Source organism: Rhinolophus sinicus, linkage group LG09 (assembly GCF_036562045.2).
Source record: "Rhinolophus sinicus isolate RSC01 linkage group LG09, ASM3656204v1, whole genome shotgun sequence".
In the NCBI taxonomy this organism is placed as follows: Eukaryota; Metazoa; Chordata; class Mammalia; order Chiroptera; family Rhinolophidae; genus Rhinolophus; species Rhinolophus sinicus.
In genome coordinates, this window is record NC_133758.1 from 22639271 (window position 1) to 22652003 (window position 12733).

The 12733-nt window shown below is 44.7% G+C and overlaps 1 protein-coding gene and 1 long non-coding RNA gene across 6 annotated transcripts in view; one reads left to right on the forward strand and one right to left on the reverse strand.

Annotated features, from left to right (window-relative positions):
• SLC14A2 (solute carrier family 14 member 2) overlaps positions 1 to 12733 on the reverse strand; it is a 421518-nt gene that overhangs the window by 156902 nt on the left and 251883 nt on the right. The gene's annotated exons all lie outside the window — the stretch shown is intronic.
• Positions 4354 to 12733, forward strand: part of LOC109451449 (uncharacterized) — a 33945-nt gene continuing 25565 nt past the window's right edge. For both annotated transcript variants that reach the window (XR_012498756.1, XR_012498757.1), the window contains exon 1: positions 4354 to 4563. This is a non-coding gene — a long non-coding RNA (uncharacterized LOC109451449). The remainder of the gene's footprint in view (positions 4564 to 12733) is intronic.

Sequence of the window (12733 nt, forward strand, 5' to 3'; positions counted from 1 at the left end):
AAACATGAACCACTGTGATCGGGCAATAATAAAGATGTGTAAGATGGGCCGTGAGAGCGAACCCAGGAAGGGGGTTACTGATTCTCCTTGGAATAGGGCATGGCACCAGGATATTGTAAAGAAAATATTTGAAGTGGACCTTAAAAGAGGGATAAGAATTGACTTGGTGCACAAAGGTCTTCCAGGGTAAAGTTACCGTGAAAGGATCCACCGCTGTGAGTGATAGATGAGAGTCTGAAAAGAGTTTTTAAATTGCCATATAAATCCCAGAGTTTCAGAGATCCACTGCCCCAAATACAGTTTCTGTCCCATAGAAGCTACATCCTAATTGAGAAAAGTTCCTCACACAATAAACAGTTAACCAAGAACATAAGGCTATACATTATAAAGTGCTACTCTGGATATAAACAAGTGCCAACGATGTGTCAAGTGCCAAAATGGCCCAAGTAACGCTCCCCGTGAAGGCCAGAAAACGAGCGAATGACCCAGTAAATGATTGAAGGGAAGTTAATACATGAAGTAGGAATAGGGGCCATGCTACTGTCTGTAAAATCATACAGTGTGGTGGCTGTCTTCTTGGCCTCTGCCCTGCAGAGGACTCTACTGCATTTCCAGGAGAGAACAGGGGAAAAAAGTCTTATTAAAAATAACAGACTTTGTGTACATGTGTGTGAGTGAGCGTGTGTCCAAAGAAATGTCTGAAAGGGCAGTTAGCTCTGAGCATGGGCTGGTGGGGAAGTGTCCTGAATCCAAAATGGGGGGAACGGCCTTTGCAAATGCCAGTGGAAAGGCTGCCTTGCTGCGCAAGAAGGATGAGAACAAGCTAGCGAGCTGTCAGCTCTGTAAATAAGTTTCTCTTTCGACTTTGGGGCGTCCTTTGGCTGTTTTGAGAGGGGCTTTAGGCATCTTGATGCCTCTTTCTTAGAGGGGCAGACATCTGAGTGTGGGGAGTGTGGCTAAATGCTCCTTCATTCTGCAGCTGGTTGGAGCCCTGCTCTGGCTCCCTCTTGGAGCCAGGACCTTGACCGGCAGGCTGTTGTGAGATTCTATGAAAGAGGGGGCTAGGCTGCTCTCTTGTGGGCATGGCAACCTGCTTCTGCACTCCATTGGTGCCCAGGTCTTGGGGGAGGGGGCAGCTCCCTGCCTCCACTGGCAGGAGCAGCATGAAGGGGCCTGGGATTGTGGGTGAGCTTGGTCACAAGTTCCACTCATTTTCCTCTAAGGACAGCTGCGGGGGACTGGAAAAACTGTTGGGATCAGGATTCAAATTCCAACGCTATGCTCTTCATGATTTTAAGGAATTTACTTAATCTCACAGAGACTTCTTTCTCTCCCCTCTAACATGGGAATTTTAACAACTACCGTAAACTGCAGAATGTGTCAGCTTTAAAGGTGAGAGTAATTGTAATCAACACTTGATATTCTATAAGAAGCCTTCAAAAATGTTATCTTCCATGCACCCCAATTTTACAGAAAAGAACCCTGCGGCTCAGAACGGTTAAGTCTCACCAGAGCCACCCATCAAAGACAGGAGTAAGGTGGGAACTTAGGAAGTATAACCAGGAAGTGAGGGAGAAATGCTCTGGGCTCAGCTCTACCCTGAACCAGCTGTGGGATTTTGGACAACCTCGCCTCTCAGGCTTTCGGTTACGTCTCTGTTAAGTAGAGGACAGGTCTGGTCCTCTGTAAGGCCTCCTCCAGTTCTGCTATTAAAGGAGCATCACTCATTTCTCTGTACAGCAGAGCCCAGCCCATGACCCACAATTCTCTGTATTCCAGGAGAAGCAACTGCACGGGTTCCCAAGTCAGACAGCTCTACAAAGAGAATTTATCTCAACAGAACTTCTCAAAGGTTTTGGGCCTTGACAACTCCTTTGCGAACAATCTAAGGAGGCGGGGTGAGGACCCACAGAGAAACAGATTGACAATACAAGGGGACCTGGCCTTCGTAGTCTTAACTTTTCCATTCTAATTTTTTTTTTTTTTTCCTTTTCTGTCCCCTCGATGACCTGAAATGCAGTCACAATCTTCTCTTGGCTTTCCTGTAAATATCTTTTCCTCTTCTTTTAAACCTTGATTTTCATGCCACTATTTAACCCACTACAGCTTGGAATAAAGCAAAACCATAGTACACACTGATTCCTGACTGAGAGTAGCACTGCTGGGTGTATGAATAGGCCAGTTTGCCAGCCGTAGGAAGGCTCTGTGGAGGCCATTGGGGTTTTGATGGAGAGAAGAAGGGTGGCTTTCTGAGTGAGCAGAAAGTGAAGGGCAGGGTAGCGGAGGCTGATGGGAACAAGGCTTGTGGGAGACTTGAAGCCGATGGCCTCAGCTAGTATATGAGTCAGAGCTGGGAGGAGAACACAGCAGGGCCCAGGGGTGGGAGAGGTTCTGCCACAGTCTGAGGCCCTGCTGGAAGGCTGACAGACCTTCCTTTGTTGGGAGTTGGAGGAGGTGGGTGTGTCTCCCTCTATTTTCCCAAGAAGGTGATTTTTCTGTTCTCTGTTTGGCCCTCCCCACCCCCAATTCGGCTGAGAGAAACCCAGCAGAGAACTGACTGGGGTGAAGGCAAGTGGCCCTGTCACACAGGCCAGTTGGCTCCTTGAGAAGAAAATGAGAGAAGAGGCAAAGCTAGGCTTTGCATCCCGCCTCCTGTGAAACACGTAGGTGGATCTGTACATAAACATCGGCTCATACAAATAAACCAAACCTGGCCAAAAATAACAGAAAAGGCAACAGATGCTTCCAATTAAAATGTCAGCATCTCCCAAGAAGCCGCGTTCTCACATGGTGTGGGTGCTGGGGGCCGAGGACTACTGGAAGGGACCACATATGGAAATCTGTTTGCATTATACCACGTCCCAGATGCCACGTAAGACACTGCCCTGACCTTGCAATTAACACGTTGGCTGTTTCTGGGGTGCTGTATGTGGATGTAGGGAAAAATCAGGGAGTTGTGAGACAGAGTGATTATTCCCACTGTGTCCTGTAAGAAAGCGAGGGACCCAGGAGCAGTCTCAGGGAGTATCACCCTGTATGCATCCTCGCCTCCATTTTTCTTTTCTCTTTGCCTCCATTTCCTGGGATTCTTCAATGTTGTTATAAAAGGCTATCAGTTTACAGGAGTAACAGGAAATCTTAGTGGGGAAAAGGCTGCCAGAAGGATGTACATAGGGGAACAAAATGGTCACTCTCCCTCCTGTGCCTTAGTGATGATGGTGGGGGGTCTTACGACACTGGACACACCCTGAAGTAGGCAAGGAACACATGGGTGGTAGCTTCCCCCAGCCCACTGCTCTCCTAAATCCTTAATAAAATTATTCCTTTCTAATTGCCTTTCCTGTTGACTGGCAGTGGTTCTCATTCCCCTGTCTTCCCAGAGTAGCTCTGTTTTGTTTTGTTTTTCTCCAAACACTTTCTAGCCTCAACTGGGTAACAACTAAGGAAACCAATGAAAGAGGCAAGGAAACAGCAGAGAACAGGAAGGAAACAAACATTCTTTTTTTCCAAAATGTCACCATTTCCTTGAGCCAACAGGGAGTATATGTTTGAAAGGGTACCTTACTCTAAAACATGAAGTCTCCTTCTAATTATTTTTATTATCATCACTATTCTTAGAAAAGCCACATTTTATAGCTCAAGGTCCAACTAGGGTAATGTCCACAGACGGAAGAACAATAGAGAAATGAACGCACTGAATCCTCATTCGCACCTTCTGTAGGGAAAGGTGATCATTTGTTGGGTTGAATAATCTCCTGCATCTAGTTGATACTATAGGCCAGTGCTGCTAAGCCTGGGTACCCACTGGGTAGGGCAAGATGTGAAACTCAAATATTTTTATGTGAATGCAAACACATTTTCATTTCTTAATGGTCACTCGTACTAGCCAGATAAGAGAAAGGCCTATTCACATAAAACAAACAAATGATTAGTTTTGAAAACAGCAGCTTAAACAGGACGTTAATTAGCAGCCATAGAGATGGGAAGGTCCTGGATGGAAACAATTACGCAGACCAACCCACAGTATGGCTACAATGTGCCATGGTATGTATCCCTCACCATATGGCTGCAGTCTGGTGAGCGGCTCGTTGGCAATTCATTACCATATCGCTTAGAACTCAGGAGTGGATGGTTTACGATTAGCCAATTCATTATGCTATCCTTGATACTTCAAGAGGACCCTGAGGGCTTGCCTCTCCCGTTGTGTTATTTTAAAGACATATGACAGGGCAGGAACAGCCCTCCCTTTCCCAGCTGCCTCAAAGTACTGTTTGCTGGAAAGTTTGCTGGAATCAAGATAGAATCTTTCAAAAGAAAATAAACAAGCAAAAAAATCCCCGCAGTCATGAACTGTAGCCACAGCTGGAACCATTGGAACATTCCAGGACATAAAAACAAAGATTTCCTCCTCCTTCCCTTCCATCCTACTGAGGACACATCAGCCAACCTGTGAGTACATTTTAGTTACAGCAAGAGCGTGATCGGAGAGAAATAAACACTAACCATCATTAGACCAGGATGCAGGAAGCTGTGGTTCTCACAGAACTGTGTTACTAACTTTGGGTAAGTGCTTGATCCTCGATCCTTCACTTCAGAACCCTGCAAAATGGACACGGTCCTCTCCTGTGTTACCCATTTCCCAGTGGTATGTGGAGCATCATGAGAGAAGGGTTTTTGATGGGGAAATCCATGGATTATTCTGAATACATGAGGCTGATTACACTGCATCAGATTATCAGGTGAGCTATAAGAGAAATTTATTTTCAAATCATTAGCACAAGTGGGCCAGGAAGAAAGGGGCACAACCTCTCTCATTGGATCTACTACCAATGGGTTCTGCCTGCCCAGTGCTATAATTTAGCATTTTACCTCGAGTTGCCAAGAAGAAGTGTATGGGACTTTGTGTAACAGAAAAAGTGGAGATGAAATTGAGAACTAAGGGGAATGCATCTCACAGGGAACTTAACATAGTAGCAGGAATACCTAGGGAGTCAGAAGAACATTAAAACAGGAGGGTTACAGGGACAAACAACCCAAAAATACAAGGAACGGAAAAGGGATGGAGGATACACAAGAACCAGACATTGAGTTAGTTACATGAATGTGATTTGCTAAGCATTTGTCTGGGAAGAAATGTGGCCCTGTAGAAGGAAGTCCCTTAGTGAGTACAGAGCACAAGGTAATCTCATATTGGTTAATGTGTGTAATATGGAGACACCCCTCATAGAGCTTGTTTCCTGAAATCCACTGCAGCCCATCCTCCAATCCTATAAAACTTATAGGTTATAGGCATAAGTAATAATCCCAGGCCAAGACAAAGGTCCCAATATCCTAAAAACATATACAACACTATCGTATGTCCCAAACACTACCACACCCCTGCGTCATAATTATGACCTAAAAGAAGCACGCTTGCCACAATCAGCAGTGATTACACATTTAATTGGCTCTAATTTTGTTTCTTCTTAGAATTTTGAGGAGCTTTGGGGAAGGCTTTCCATGGCCTAGCTCCCGGGTAAAAGCCATCCAAGGAACTTTAAAACCATGCCTTCGGCTCCTTGTGGTAAATGTCCCTGTAGCAAGCATGAAGGCATTAAAAAAGGAAAAGGTTTTATTGATCATTCGTTAAAAAACCAAAACCCAGGTCCTTCTCAGAATCTTGTGGGTTTAAGGAAGTACTGCATTGGAAACCCAGAGACCTGGGCCTGAGTTCTGGGTCTCACTCTGATTCCTGGGGCAACCTCGAGAGTCTTAGGCCTCATCTACAAAATGAGTGTGAAGTACACTGTTATGACATTGGTGAGATCATCTTTAAGCAAATGTTTCTGAGCATAGCCTTACATATCTGAGGGACTGCCGAGATCCAGAGCTGTGTCCTTGCCTTATGGATGTTGCAGAATGCATTTGGGTACTTTTCAGCTCCATCACTCTAGCATCCCTTCCATGATTCAGTATTATTGCTCATATTTATGAGATATGGGGATTCAGTGACTCTTGTCAACAACACACACCCCAGACATGAAACTATTCCTATGGGAATGGGATATATGTTATGGGTCAGCTTCCAGATCTGGTGAGCCCAACCGAACACCTCCTGTGTGCCAGGTGATCTGCTAGACTCTGGGGCAGAAGGATAAGAAGGCATAGGCCCTGTCCTAGAGAAGCTCATGATCTGGTGGGGGAAGTTAGACCCATAAACGGATCATTTCAGTACAATATGGTATGTGAAACAACAGACTATCAGAGGGTTTCTCAAAGGTTTTCTCCCCAGGCTCATCTGCACTGGAACACCTGGGGAGTTTGTTATAGGCATCTTCCTGCCCCACCTTTGCCTCATGAATATGAATCTCAAGGATTGAAACTTGGGAATCTGCCTGTTTAATAAGCTTTCCAGGGTCCTCTGCCTGACTCAAAAGTTCATTATGGGAAAAGTTAGCTGTGGGAACTCACAGAAGGATGGCACAGCATCCTATCTTTATGGACCACTTATCTGAGCTCCATGCTTGTCTAGGTTCTATGGGAAATCCAATAACCTATAAGATAGAATCCATTCCCTCTAGCATTTTATAGCCTATACTTTTCTCTAGAGCCATAAAACCAAGACATCATATCCAGGGCTAAGGGGAGAGCAGAGTAGGAGATCATCCCTCCTGATATTCTTGCTCTAGCCTGCTGCAATGACCTGCCAGCTTGCTTCCCTGTGACTCTCCTCTCCCCAGGGCAGAAACCACTTGACCCACCATAGATAGACTTAGCATTGGCCAAGACTCTAGGAACCCTCTGATCCTAGGAAGGTGTTAAGCAGCCCATGTGAGGACCCTTGTCACTGCCAGTTCTGCTCTGACCTTGTAACTAATTATCAGACCTCAGCAGCATTCTGGGCTCCTGCTTCATCCTTATCCAGTGTCCTGGGACCTCTACAGCCCTTTTTATGTCTATGCCAAGCATGTAGTCTTTCCTAGCAGTCCTGTGAATGAAGGCAATGCCACCTTTTCTACCTGGTGAGGACACAGCAGAAGACAAAGCATGTTCACAAATATCATTGCATTAGAACTACACAACTTACACATTTCTCAGAGAGATAATATTATGTTTATTTTATAGATAAGTTTAAGGGACTGAGTTACATTTATAAAACTGGTGAATGGCAGACCCAAGTATCAGGCTGCAGTCTCTTTACTCACCTATAGTATATGTCTATCACACCATAATCAAAGGTCCTTTCTCAAGAGGGATGTCTGTGGACAGGACACAACTGGAGAGTCACTCTTTGTCTTTTTCTGGGTGTGTCCAGTCTTTGGAATGACCTCTGTTGCCTTTGGTGAGCCAGTTTTCTACAACGAAAATAGCCTAGCATGTGGGGTCCCTCTGTTCTTTACTCTGTGCGATCTTGAGCAAGTTTTAGCCTTTCTGACCTCAAGGTTCCTTGTTGATAACAATGGGACACTAAATCTGTGCCAGAGGGTAATGTTGAGTAAATTGAATGAAGTAACGTCGATAATGGCCTTGGCTCAATAAATGTTATCCTCCGTTTCATTTCCTTATTCTTCTGCACATGGAGCCCAAGATACTCATCCCTTCTCACTTCTGCAATGAAGGGCCAGTTCTATCCCTTTTAGGTCTAGACTGTTGAGAAATGCTTCTTGCTGTGTTATCTGATTCTGACAGCAAACTGGCTTGTCCTCACCAGATAATAGCTAACCTCTCCCTTCCCACAGCACCATGGGAATCCCATCTCTTTCTGAAAGCAGATAGAACCTGGTGAAAAGGAAGAGATGGATCCACATTAAGCTTGATAGTTTGTCTGCATCTATCCCTGACCCCTGCCTCTCTGGATGTGAGCAGGGCACAGTGGAGCACAGAAGAAAGGCCTGGGAACAAGGAAGGCACAATGGTTCCAGTAGCCAAGGTCCTTCAAGGGGAACTGGAAACCTATGCACACGTACTAGAGGCTACGAACACTCATGCATCAGGGTAAGGCAGGATTTCAGGTCCGAAAGTATTTCATGGCAACTCAGTATACCAAAGAGACTCTAGCGTTCTTTGGGATGGGTTCAAGTATAGGCCAAGTGGCCAGGAGGCATGATTATTGCTACAAAGGATAATCTTTCTCACATACTCTATTCTTTCTCTCCATGCCCCCTTTTAAAAATAATATGGAGCCAATGATTGTCAATTTATTTGCTGCTTCTTATAATTACATTAGCCATGATTAATTCACTGGAGTATAATTTGATTCTAGAGCCATTTCGTAAGAATTCTCCATCATTGGGCACGGTGGGACTCTTGAGGGCGACTTCACTCTGTTGGGCTCACGGAGCTCGATTAATGCACATGGAGAGAGACAAAGGAGAGGACGAGAGATGGCAGGCAGCTCAGTCTTGCTGAGTTGCAAAATCGCTCCACATTTGTCATTTGCTTTGATACACGAGCTCTATGAGGTAGCTAGAATAGCCATTATCAACTCCAGTTTACAAACTGGGAAACAAACCCTAGTCAAGTACACGGTGCCCAAAATAGGATTCAAATCCACCTCTAAGGAGATTAACCAATGATTTTAATGGTAGTCATTTTTGTAGTGCTTTGAAATTTACAAAACATTTCCAAATTTCTGATCTCCTTGGATCTGTACAACAACACTATGTGGCAGAGAAGAAATTATAATGCCCATTTTTACAGAGGAACTAACTTTGGGTTAGAGAGGTGACTTGTTCAAGTCTTAAAGGTGTGGAAATTGGGATGAGAACTCTGGACTCCTGCCTTCTGATAAAGGGCTTTGCTCTATTACAGCTAAGAACTTACGAGAAACCTGTGGTTTAAAAGCAGCAGGGAAAAGCCACGTGATATCATAATTACATTTTGTACAAAAGGCTATTCTCTGGGACAGAGGCTCTTAATTTAGGGAATCTGTGAGCCTCCCCTGACATAATGTTTATATAGGTACATGCAGGCATATGTATATATAAACCATATTTTGGGGAGAGACTTTAAAACTTCTATCAGATTTTCTAAAGAGTATGTGACCTCAAAACATGTAGTAGGTTAGATGATTCTGGTCTCTTCTCCCCAATGAGGGACTAAGGTGGTGATGGGGGTCTTGGGACTTGGAAGGAGGTGAAAAGGCTTTGGGGGAGACCAGGGGAACAGGGTCATGTAAGCCAAAGGAGGAGAACGTTTTAAGACGTTGGGTCCAGGCAACAGTTACACAGAGACAAATGCTGCCAAGACTAAAGGGCTGGATAAGTTAGTGTTTCTGACAGTTAGAAAAGTTTTTGTGGAATTATGGGACGAGAAAGAAGACTGGGAGGTATTAAAGAAGATAGAGATGAGGAAGGGAAGACCATGAGTATGGAAGTACTTCTTTAACGTGTGGCAATTCAGGAAAGTGGAGAGACGGAATACAAGTTTAGGGGGAAAGCAGGACCAAGGAAAGTTCTCTCTCCCTTTTTTCATTCCCCTTAAAAATGGAAGATGATGTGTTTGTTGAGGAAGACTCTAATTGAAGGGGAGAGACCAGATGAGAACGAAGGGCCTAATTAGGAGATAGTCCGGGATGAATACTCAGCTGAGACGGAGGGTTAACTTTAAAATACATTTGAGACTCTCCTGAAGCAGGAGTGGTGATGGGCGGGAGAGATGAGGATACACAGAACGTGTTAGCTTCTCGCACATTTCCTGCCAAGTTCATCTACAGCATGACTTACGGCACTTACAACAAGCAGCAAACTATGCCACCCTGTCGGGCTGTTCCTGTCACCTGCAGGCACCAGGCCTCTTGGCTCTTGGCATCTGGCAGCTTCTCACTGCCCTTCCTAACTTGTTCTAATTCTCTCCATTTCCTAGCATCTAGCACTAGACCTGTCCCGCGGCTTCTACAGCCAGCCGTTCTCTGTGGCCTCCCTCGAGTCCCCAGCTTCACAGATTTCTCCTGGGGGTGATTTCAGTAGTAAAATACAGAAATATATTGGGGTAATGTATTTGGTTTTCTTTGTTGTTGATTCATTTGATTGCTAAACCTTTTTAGAAAACTTGCACTACACAGTGTATAGATATATCACTCTATAGTTATAAAATAGATTGTACTTGGCAATTTCTGTTTAAAGCTTTTTCTCTGGGCCTTGGACAGGCACAGACTAGCATATTGTTCCTCAGGTGCAATCAGAGTCTGCTTATTTTACTTTTAGTGCCTTTCCTGGAGATATAACCTCCCGAGTCTCTGAGGGAAGCATTTTCAATGAGACGCTGAAGCATACCTAAAGGCCTGTTTCCCCCCACTAAAATTCTCCAGGTATTATATTTACCTCCAACTTCCCTTTCTAGTAAGAGGAGGGTGTTCAGAAGGTGTTTGAAGGCTGGCTATTATCAGATTGTCAGGATATAATATATTCCTTATGTTGTTGAGTCATTGGGCCATTTGCTCTGGGATACTGCTCCCCAAGCTAGATGGTGGCTGTCCTCCCTACTTGTGAGGACTGCCCCATGGCAGGGCTGTGGCAGTGCTGGGGCTTACTTTTAAACTCCCCTTCTTACCTGGGGACCCCTTGTCTACTCTTCTGTGTGTCTCACCTGCTCATTGTCAGCTCAATGCCATGCTTTGGGCACGAGTAAGATGTAGGTTAGGTTGGAAAGGATTTTGCCGGGGAAGCTCAAAGTGTCAACAGAGAAGCCTTCCTTGACCATCCTTTAAAAAATAATATCCTCTTCTCTGGACCACTGCTCTCTGCCACCTTCACCCTGTTTTATCACCCCCCCGCCCCACCCCGATGAATTATTTTGTATATGTTTGTCTTTTCAGTTGAATGTGACCTCCACGGGAACAGAGATGTGTCTGTTTTTAACCTGGTGTATCCCACTGGCTTCACACAGTGCCTGGCCCTTGGTAAGGGCTCACTATATATTTGTAAAATAAATTGTTGAATGAATGTGGCAATTAGGTCGCTACTTGCTAAAGTCCAGGAAGCAGTGAATTATAGTGAAGAAAGAGGCGAACTGGGAGCCAAGAAATTCAGGTTCGCCTTCTGCCGCTATCATCATCCACCATATGCCTCACTTCTACCACCTCTAAGGTGAGCTAGCCCCTGAAGCCATTACGATGCTGAAAACTTTGATTTTTGAAAGGAAGAGAAGTGTAGGAGAGGATATGGGCTTTGCTGATATTCATGGTGGGTTTATGTTCAGGCTCTGCCCCCATATTGATGACCTTGGGAATGTAACTTAACTTTTTTGAATTTCCAACCTTTTTTGAATAATAAGGGTAATACTTCTCCTCTCAAAGAGGGTTGTGAGCACCGAATAAAGTATATGTGTGAAGAACTGGGTTTGTTCGCATCTACTGCTACTATTAGGGGTCAGGTTGGCCTTGAGGATGGGAATGGTCTCTGATCATTCACCTTTCCTACTTCAACTGTCTGGTTTGGAAATGGATCATTACAGTAATGGGCATGAAGCACTGGCCCTCCAGAAACTGGTGTTGCCACACAGGGCTTCACCCAGCCTTTGCTCGTATCAGTTGCCGAAATGCCTTTGGGTGGCCTTCAAGATCTGAGCATGATCATACTTGTGAGCTAGAGCTTCCTCGGGTTCTGGGAGAATGACGCTTGGTCTCACATTGTAGGCGTTGCATGTCCTTTCCTTTCTTTTCTCTGGGCTCTCGGCTGCTACATGAAAGATATTAGTTATTCTATCAGTTCAGTCCTGAATTTGATTGGCATCTCTTATGAGTCATCATGCATAAGTGATCAAAATCCCTCAAGAGCCGGAGACAACTTATTAATGAGTGTGTCTTTCCCTAGGTCTTGTGGAGAGGACCAGGGAAGTGGAAATGTGACTCACTTCAGTAAGACAGCAAGGTAGTCTCTGTCCCAGCAGAAAGGCACATCTATGGAATCCCAAGGTGGAGCCCAGACTCAGCCTTGACTTTAATTACTGCTCCTCTGACCTGTCCTCAAGGCTTCAAGTCCTTGCTCTGTTCTGTAAGTCACCAGGTGACTAGGTGGCATTTTGAGTTCTATAGTTCTATACTGGGGGTCAGTTAAGTGAAGTTCATACCCTCCAGTTTTGTTTAAAATAGAAACTGAGGTCTTAGAAACAACGCTCTTAGACCTCTGCCTTTGGAAAAAAAAAATTTTTTCCTACTTTGGTCAAACTTTCTTCCTCTTTCCACGTTCCTGGCTTCTCTTTTTATCATTTTTATCCCTCTTTCCTTTGACTGTCCTTCATTTTTTCTGGATCTCCCTACACCCAAACTCCCTCATGTATTTGACAAATAGTGATGGAGAGGTGGGGACAGGGAGGGCATCAGACAGAGGAAGCAGCACATGCAAAGGCTCACAACTTAGGGAGCTCATGATGCATTTTGTGATATCCAGGATTTGAGGGTGCCTGGAATATGCAATCCAAGGTATAAAAGGTACAGTTGGGAGAAAAGCAGTGGCCAGATATTGAAGGACCTGGCTTTTTACTTTAGGAGTTTTGACTTTATCCCAAAGTTTATAGAGAACCATTAAAAAAGGATATGTGTGTGACATGACCCAATTCTGGTTTTTGAAAGCTCTGGCTTTGTTATGCCAAGTAGGGATTGGAGAGTGTTAGCTTGGAAACAAATTAAAGCCAAGATGGAATGAGGGCAGTGGACAGATTGGAGAAATATGAAGGGAAGAGCAACAATAAGACTTAGTGACAGTATCAATGAGGGTAGGGAGGGAGAAAGAGGAGTCAGAGATGACCCCCAAAT